Here is a 9873-nt window from a genome sequence, read left to right on the forward strand (position 1 = left end):
GGAGCAGCCAGAGCTGCAAGGTTGCATGGAGCAGCCAGAGCTGCCAGTCTGCATGGCCAGCTGCCAGTCTGCATGGAGCAGCCAGAGCTGCCAGGTTGCATGGAGCAGCCAGAAAACTGCCAGTCTGCATGGAGCTGCCAGTCTGCATAGAGCAGCCAGAGCTGTCAGTCTGCATGGAGCAGCCAGAGCTGCAGGTTGCATGGAGCAGCCAGAGCTGCCAGTCTGCATGGAGCGGCCAGTCTGCATGGAGCAGCCAGAGCTGCCAGGTTGCATGGAGCAGCCAGAACTGCCAGTCTGCATAGAGCTGCCAGTCTTACAGAGCAGCCAGAGCTGTCAGTCTGCATGGAGCAGCCAGAGCTCTGCATGGAGCAGCCAGAGTTGCATGGAGCGGTCTGCATAGAGCAGCCAGAGCTGCCAGGTCTGCATGGAGCAGCCAGAACTGCCAGTCTGCATAGAGCTGCCAGTCTGCATAGAGAACCAGCTGCCAGTCTGCATGGAGCTGCCAGTCTGCATAGAGCAGCCAGAGCTTCCTGTAGAGCAGCCGTGTCTCATGGAGCCACCTATCCAGTACACACCAGTCCTCCGGTGTGGCAGCTCCCGCACCAGGCTTCCTGTGCGTGTTCTCTATCCAGTTCCACCAGTGCCAGCACCACGCATCAGGCCTACAGTGCGCCTCACCTCTCCCTGCGCTGCCGGGAAGTCTCCTGTTTAGCGCTGTCGGAGCCTTTCTCCTCTCCTGCGCTGCCAGAGTCTCCCGCCTGTTTAGTGCAGCCAGGCACTTTCTTCTCTCCAGCGCTGCCGGAGTCTCCCTGCCTGTCTAGCGCAGCCAGAGCTGCCAGTCTGCATGGAGTAGCCAGTGCTGTCAGTTTGCATGGAGCAGCCAGAGATGCCAGGTTGCATGGAGCAGCCGGAGCTGCCAGTCTCATGGAGCTGCCAGTCTCTGCATAGAGCAGCCAGAGCTGTCTGTCTGTATGGAGCAGCCAGAGCTGCCAGGTTGCATGGAGCAGCCAGGCTGCCAGTCTGCATGGAGCTGCCAGTCTGCATAGAGCAGCCAGAGCTGTCAGTCTGCATGGAGCAGCCAGAGCTGCAAGGTTGTGTGGAGCAGCCAGAGCTGCCAGTCTGCATGGAGCTGCCAGTCTGCATGGAGCAGCCAGAGCTGCCAGGTTGCATGGAGCAGACAGAACTGCCAGTCTGCATAGAGCTGCCAGTCTGCATAGAGCAGCCAGAGCTGTCAGTCTGCATGGAGCAGCCAGAGCCGCAAGGTTGCATGGAGCAGCCAGAGTTGCCAGTCTGCATGGAGCGGCCAGTCTGCATAGAGCAGCCAGAGCTGTCAGTATGCATGGAGCAGCCAGAGCTGCCAGTCTGCATGGAGCAGCCAGAGCTGCCAGTCTGCATGGAGCCACCTATCTAGAGCCACCTCCACACACCAGTCCTCAGGTGGCAGCTCCCCGCACCAGGCTTCCTGTGCGTGTTCTCTATCCAGTTCCACCAGTGCCAGCACCACGCATCAGGCCTACAGTGCGCTCACCTCCTGCGCTGCCGGAGTCTCCCCGCCTGTTTAGCGCTGTCGGAGCCTTTCTCCCTCTCCTGCGCTGCCAGAGTCTCCCGCCTGTTTAGCGCAGCCAGAGCTTTCCTTCTCTCCAGCGCTGCCGGAGTCTCCTGCCTGTTCAGCGCAGCCTGAGCTGCCAGTCTGCATGGAGCAGCCTGAGCTGTCAGACTGCATGGAGCAGCCAGAGCTGCCAGTCTGCATGGAGCAGCCAGAGCTGTCAGTTTGCATGGAGCAGCCAGAGCTGCCAGGTTGCATGGAGCAGCCGGAGCTGCCAGTCTGCATGGATTTGCCAGTCTGCATAGAGCAGCCAGAGCTGTCAGTCTGCATGGAGCAGCCAGAGCTGCAAGGTTGCATGGAGCAGCCAGAGCTGCCAGTCTGCATGGAGCAGCCAGAGCAGCTCGATCCGCCAGTCAGCCAGACTCTTCCAGATCTGCCAGTCAGCCAGAGTCTTCCAGATCTGCCAGTCAGCCAGACTCTTCCAGATCTGCCAGTCAACCAGACGCTTCCAGATCTGCCAGTCAGCCAGACTCTTCCAGATCTGCCAGTCAACCAGACTCTTCCAGATCTGCCAGTCAGCCAGACTCTTCCAGATCTGCCAGTCAACCAGACTCTTCCAGATCTGCCAGTCAACCAGACTCTTCCAGATTCGCCAGCCAGCCAGGATCTGCAAGAGCCAACTACCTGCCTGAGCTTCCTCTCAGTGCTGAGTTTCCTCTCAGTGCTGAGCTTCCTCTCAGTGCTGGGCTTTCCCTCAGTGCTGGGTTTCCCCTCAGTGCTGGGCTTCCCCTCAGTGCTGAGCTTCCCCTCAGTCACGAGCTGCCCCTCAGTCCAGTGGGGTTCTGGGTGAGGACTATTAGGCCATGGTCGGCGGCGAGGGTGGATTATCCCAGGACGCGAGGGGGATGAACAATGACATTTATGGAGTGGGGTCCACGCCGCGAGCCGGAGTCGCCACCATGGACAGACGCCCACCCGGACCCTCCCTATGGTTTTGAGGTGCGTCCGGGAGTCCGCACCTTAGGGGGGTTCTGTCACGCCTTGGTCTTAGTATTTTGTGTTTTCTCTATAGATTTGGTCAGGCCAGGGTGTGACATGGGTTATTGTGGTGTGTTTTGTCTTACGGGTTTTGTGGGGTGTCTACGTAGTCTATGGCTGCCTGAGGCTGTTCTCAATCAGAGTCAGGTGATTATCGTTGTCTCTGATTGGGAACCATATTTAGCAGCCATATTCTGTGAGTGTTTCGTGGGTGATTGCTCCTGTCTTTGTGTTTGCACCAGATAGGGCTGTTTCGGTTTTCGTTATTTCATTTCGTTATTTTTGTAGTTTCTGTATGTATAGGTTTTCCTTCATTAAAATATAATGAATCATCATCACGCTGCATTTTGGTCCGATCCTTGTTCTATCTCTTCGTCAGAGGAGGAGATAGAAGAGAGCCGTTACAGATATCTCCATGATATCCCCATAATGTGAACTCCTTGTGACATTCTCCTGTTAATTTTAATTACAATAAACACAAATGGTAGCTAAAGTATTTGCTAATATGCATTGCATTCAGTATTCAGACCCCTTGACTTTTTCCACAATTTGTTACGTTACAGCCTTATTCTAAAAATGTATGAAATTATTTTTTTCATCATCAGTCAACACAAAATACCTCATAATGACAAAGCAAAAACATATATTTTTAAAAATGGTCTCATATTTATTAAAAATAATAACAGAAATACCTTATTTCGCCAGCAGCTTACCACCCTGCATACCACTGCTGGCTTGCTTTTGAAGCTAAGCAGGGTTGGTCAGTCCCTAGATGGGAGACCAGATGCTGCTGGAAGTGGGGTTGGAGGGCCAGTAGGAGGCACTCTTTCCTCTGGTCTAAAAAAATAATATCTCAATGCCCCAGGGCAGTGATTGGGGACATTGCCCTGTGTAGGGTGCCGTCTTTTGGATGGGACGTTAAACTGGTGTCCTGACTCTCTGAGGTCATTAAAGATCCCATGGCACTTATCGTAAGAGTAGGGGAGTTAACCCGGTGTCCTGGCAAAATTCCCAATTTGACCTTCAAACCATCATGGTCACCTAATAATCCCCAGTTGACAATTGGCTCATTAATCTCCCTCCTCTCCCCTGTAACTATTATCCAGGTCGTTGCTGCAATCGAGAATGTGATCTCAGTCAACTTACCTGGTAAAATAACAGATAAATAAAAAATAAATTTAAAAAATGACAAAGATGGCCTCTGGTGGTCTGATTGAGCATTAATGGCAACAATGGCTGACAGTAAAATACTATGATTTCACGCACTTTAAGTTGTCTTACCATATCAGAATGCAACTACTAGATGAGGACACCCTTCACACTATATACACAGCAGTGCCGTTCAAAATGATGGAGGATTATGTTTGTTACCATGGCCTTATTTTGATTACAGCATATTGGATGACTGTCATTCATATTCCCATTCACCCAGCTCAATGTAACATCAATAGGTATACGGAAATTTTCCCAATACCAATCAAGAGATTGCTACAACCTATAGCCTAGAAATGAAAGTTTATACCGTAGTTGCACAGGTCGAGAGACAAATTGGAGTCATCAAGGTGACAGGCAGAGACACATTCAATCCCACCTTGCACACTCTTGCCTGCATCTAGCTGATCTGGGGTGTAATCTTTAGTCCAAATAGTTGCAAAACATTTCAAACGTTTCTATTGGACAAATAAATTCAGGTTGGTCCCGCCCCATTTCGTTCTGTTTAAGAAATATTTTGCAACAGAATCGGCAGAATGAATACACCCCTGATCACACACACACACAGTTAAATTTCATAGCAGCCACATTGAGCATTATCACTTTTACTTGTTGTAAAATTCATTCTCGCATCTACAAGCTTTTCTCCTCTCAGCTTTTCCCTTCACTTGTGGACTTCAGTACACAACACAACAGCTATCTGTGACTAGGCACAAAAAAACTCTCCTTACCAAACCGTCACACCATAACCACTAACCGCTACACAAACCTACATCGTCACCATATCAAGGTTATAGTAAACAAACCAAATAGAACCAACACATTAGTAAACTCACAATCCAATCCCAAGTGTACAATCACGCATTACAGTGTACAGCAAGTAGTTTAGCAGTTAAACCGGCGGGCCCCGGTGTCCATACATTTATAAAACCAAAAGCTTACATAGACTTGGAAGAGTTGCAGTGTTGAATAGCCTTAGCCAGCTAGTTAACATAAATAGCATTTCTCTCTGTTTGAGTCAGGTTCTTTGGGTAGAATAAATGAGTGCAATAGCTAAGTGAAAGGTAGACTGAGAAGAAGAAAAAATCAGATGAAATATAGCAAGCTCTCTATGCTGCTTCAACTATTGCCTTTCTCTTTGAGTCAACTACTCACTGTAGTGCTAGCTAGCTGTAGCTTATGCTTTCAGAACTAAATTAATGATCAGATCCTTTGTATGGAAAACTTGTTACTTCATACTGCAAGAGCTCTGATAGGTTGGAGGATGTCCTCCAGGTGTTGTCATCATTATTGTGTAAGTCTATGGAATGTGGTGAGAACCACAAGGCTCCTAGGTTTTGAATTATTGAAGTCAATGTATCCAACGAATTCGCCAGACAAAGGCTATTTCTTTTACAAAACAACTGGGCATTGTTTTATTTGAAAGAATATGGCCCTTTATAATGTCCACTTATGTTCATATGCTGTATATAATATCTTAACGTTTTAAAACAAAATAGATAAATCATTTGTCCAGCCTTTGTTCCTACACTTGCAGATGTCCATAATATGCTGCACCTAATCAAAAAGTATTTATCACCAAATAACAACAACTTAGCTATAGGTTGTTGTGACATTTGAACTTAAAACATGTTTTTCATTGAATGAAATAATAATTGTATGGGTGAACACCTTATAGTTTCATTGTATTGACATTCCCAACCTTATATACAGTCGTCCGTTTTTGTTCAAAATATGAAGTCATTGAAACAGAAACACTGCATCCTGAATGGGTGGAGGCAGCAAACAATGTTCTAGGCCAGCCACAATTTACACCCTGATAGAAATATGTTTTGGACTACCAAGAAAGGTATTGGTGAATTATATTAATCATGCATCTATTCTGCCAACAATACCTTACTGTACAACTTGGAATTTTGAGTCAAATAGAACCTTCTTTTTTTAAACCTCTTATAAAGTTGGTTTTGAAGCATAAACTGGGAATTTTATATGTTTTACTGATATTATGATTGTCCGTTTGTATCATATCTGCAAAGTAGTTCAAATGCTGTCAGTTCCACTTTAAATACTTCAAAATCAGTCAAATATACAGTATTTGGTTCTTTGAGCTTGACACCAATAAGTACAAAGTAAGGAAAAATGTGATCTGTAATTGTTTTTTATATGTGCCAGAAATGTATTTGTGCCTCTTTTTCCAAGAAGGACCATAGTGATGTATCAGATGTTATCGCAGAATAAACATTTGATAAGCTAAACATTGTGGCCATTAGGTGTCTTCACTTGTTCTCTCAGGTGGTTTAGCCGTCTATCAAAGTTTTGTTTACAATATTTCATGGTATTGTGTAAAAAATGTGAATAATCAATGTGTTATGATGAGAAGGAATTCAAGAAAACAGCCAACAGACCTAGAAACATATTTAAATACATTTTATTTGCAATGTCCAGCAATGCAATATGGTATGAATCAACAGATGTAGAGTGTGTTTTTACAAGTACAAAGTATTTCCTGAATAGTAAATTGTATGCAGTGATACTAATGCATTTTGAAAAGTCCTTTATAAAAATCCCTGACTTTAGTCAATCTCTTCAATGGTTGGGCCTTGGGAGCTGTCACCAGAGCTGGTCCGTGCCTGATCTCCACAGCAACCTGTGGGCATCCCTCCCTGCTGGTACAGCTTGGTAATGATAGGCTGGCATACTTTCTCCAGTTCCTTTAGCTGATGCTCATACTCCTCTTTGTCGCCCAGCTGGTTGTTCTCCAACCAGGAAATGGTCTGGTCGCACCTGTCCACCACTTTCTTTTTGTCCTCCTGGCTGATCTTGCCTTTCATGTTGTCGTCCTCCACGCCTGCTCTTCATATTGAAGGCACGACCCAGGGAGTTCTTGGCAGCTATCTTCTCCCTCTGTGCGTCATCCTCAGCTTTGTATTTGTCAGCGTCCTGCACCATCCTCTCAATATCCTCTTTGCTGAGCCGGCCCTTGTCGTTGGTGATGGTGATCTTGTTCTCTTTGCCCGTGCTCTTGTCCACCGCTGATACGTTCAGAATGCCGTTGGCGTCGATGTCAAAGGTCACCTCGATCTGAGGGACTCCTCGCGGGGGCAGGGGGATCCCAGAAAGCTCAAGCTTCCCCAGGAGGTTGTTGTCCTTGGTCATGGCTCTCTCTCCCTGAGAGCCTGGATCATGACTCCCGGGCTGGTTGTCGGAGTAGGTGGTGAAGGTCTGGGTCTGTTTGGATGGGATGGTGGTGTTGCGTTTGATCAGGGCGGTCATGACCCCTCCGGCGGTTTCGATGCCCAGGGACAGGGAGCCACATCCAGCAGCAGAAGGTCCTGGACGTTCTCAGACTTGTCGCCAGACAAGATGGCCGCCTGGATGGCAGCGCCGTAGCCACCGCCTCGCCTGGGTTGATGCTCTTGTTTAGCTCTCGGCCGTTGAAAAGTCCTGCAGGAGCTTCTGGACCTTGGGGATCCGGGTGGAGCCTCCGACCAGGACGACGTCGTGAATTTGGGCCTTGTCCATCTTGGCATCCCCGAGGGCTTTCTCCACAGGCTCCAGGGTTCCCCTGAAGAGGTCGAACACATTTCCTCAAAACGAGCCCTGGTGATGGAGGTGTAGAAGTCGATGCCCTCAAAAAGAGAGTCAATCTCAATGCTGGCCTGGGAGCTGGAGGACAGTGTTCTCTTGGCCCTCTCGCAGGCTGTCCTCAGCCTCCTCAGAGCCCGCTTGTTCTGGCTGATGTCCTTCTTGTGTTTCCTCTTGAACTCCTCCACAAAGTGACTGACCAGGCGGTTGTCAAAGTCCTCCCCTCCCAGGTGAGTGTCTCCAGCTGTGGCCTTCACCTCAAAGATCCCATCCTCGATGGTCAGGATGGACACGTCAAAGGTGCCCCCACCCAGGTCAAAATCAGGACGTTGCGTTCCCTGGACATGCCTTTGTCCATGCCGTAGGCGATGGCTGCCGCCGTGGGCTCGTTGATGATCCTCAGCACATTCAGCCCAGCGATCACTCCAGCGTCCTTAGTGGCCTGTCTCTGTGAATCGTTGAAGTAGGCAGGGACTGTGATGACTGCATTGGACACCTTCTGGCCCAGGTAAGCCTCAGCGATCTCCTCATCTTCACCAGGACCATGGAGGAGATCTCCTCTGTTGAAGAATTTGTTCTCACCTTTGTAATCGACCTGAACTTTAGGCTTTCCTCCGTCGCTGACCACCTTGAAGGGCCAGTGCTTCATGTCGGCTTGCACGACCTGATCGTTGAACTTTCGGCCAATCAGGCGTTTGGCGTCGAAAACGGTGTTGTTGGGGTTCATGGCCACCTGGTTCTTTGCTGCGTCTCCGATAAGTCTCTCAGTGTCTGTGAAGGCCACATAGCTGGGTGTGGTCCTGTTGCCTGGTCGTTGGCGATGATCTCCCACTTTGCCATGCTGGAACACCCCCACACAGGAGTAGGTGGTGCCCAGGTCAATGCCGATAGACGGGCCTTTAGCTGATGACATCTTGATGGTTTGGAGTTAGTTGCCTAGAAATGAATGAAATAGTATTTTAGAAATTGATATTATTCTCACGAAAACCTAGGTGCAGAAGTAATGACAATCTGCACCAACAGAGATGTTAGCATAAATATACTTGAATCTTTCAACCAGACCTGGGTTCTAAATAAATGCGTAATTAATTATTTCCTAATTCTTATTTTCTGTGTATTTGAGTGTTTTCAAATAATGTGGCCACTTCTATTTAAAGTATTTTCAAATAATTTTATTGTAATACTATTTTAACTATTTTCAAATACTTATCTCCAAATAAATTTCAAATACAACTTGAACAAACAATCTGGGTTCAAATGCATGGAATATTTAAATATTTTCATTTTAAAAATACACTTGTCTGTGTATTTGAGTATTTTCAAATACATGGTAATACTTTCAAATGTACTGGTATTTTAAAGTCCTTGAAAAACAATAATAACATTTGAACCCAGGTCTGAAAACTTCTTCTGTTGTCAATGTTTGTGTTATATATCAGTGTTAGACACAATCATTTCTACTAATCTATTACAGAGAAACTATTTTCACAAACAGGCCTCCATTTTTTCTATGAACACTCCTGAATAATATTGTGTTATCTTCACAGAATTAGAGCAATGATGAACAAATAACTAATTACAATAAAATAATAATATGCTACAAAACAAATGTAGGCATAGTCTGTCCAATGAATATTATTATAATATTATATGTTTATAATATTATTACTTTATTAGTTAACCAAATATTCTGGCATAATGTTATAGCTAAATCAGCTATGTCCACACAACCAACATAGTATCATTGTTTATTCTATCAAGTTTATAACTGTCACAGCCATTATAAAAATAGGGTCCTGAATGAATTCCCCTTTACTTACAGTTTATGAATGTAGAGGTCTGTTGAACGTATCTCTTCTCTTTTCTTGCTTTCTTTTCCCTTTAGTATTCTCGTTGAGTCGATGTTTGAATCTGAATGTACTGGTACTGAATGTACCAGAATATATACCATCCCCATTACCTAAAAAATAGCACTCATGATTTCTAGCCATTTCTCGAACTCTCCGACTACATTGCTCAAGAGTGCGCAGCATTCCTGTGCAATGACGCAGGCTGCGAGGCGTATGCAAATGAACGTTCTCGTTATTTCAGAGCGTTCGAGAGGCGCGGAGACCTGTCCAGAACGCACACACACAGCACACTAATAGTGAAACCATTATTTGTATTGATTAAAATGATCAAAAACCGTTAATGATTCAAATTTCAACACAAATGAAACAGCATCCGGTTCAATCTTATTCAGTCGACATTTCAGTCTATCGGCCACATTGCAGTTCCTCAACAGTTCACGAGATGTCAGTCTATACATTTCTTTCTCACTAATGAATAATAAACATGTATTGTAAGAGAATTGAGTGTCTACTGCACAAGTGGTATGTGCAACTCACCACAAGTTAATGTGCCTCCAGGGAAGATCCTTTTTGTTGTATTTAAGCCAGACTATTTAAGATATCCAGTATTAATTGTTAAATGAAAGACAAATGATGAACACA

The 9873-nt window shown here is 46.1% G+C and overlaps 1 pseudogene; it reads right to left on the reverse strand.

Moving 5' to 3' along the window:
• Positions 1-6208: 6208 nt before the first annotated feature.
• On the reverse strand, positions 6209-9628 carry LOC124030233 (annotated as a pseudogene).
• Between the last annotated feature and the right edge of the window lie 245 nt (positions 9629-9873).

The sequence above is a fragment of the Oncorhynchus gorbuscha genome, unplaced genomic scaffold, assembly GCF_021184085.1.
Source record: "Oncorhynchus gorbuscha isolate QuinsamMale2020 ecotype Even-year unplaced genomic scaffold, OgorEven_v1.0 Un_scaffold_10085, whole genome shotgun sequence".
In the NCBI taxonomy this organism is placed as follows: domain Eukaryota; kingdom Metazoa; phylum Chordata; class Actinopteri; order Salmoniformes; family Salmonidae; genus Oncorhynchus; species Oncorhynchus gorbuscha.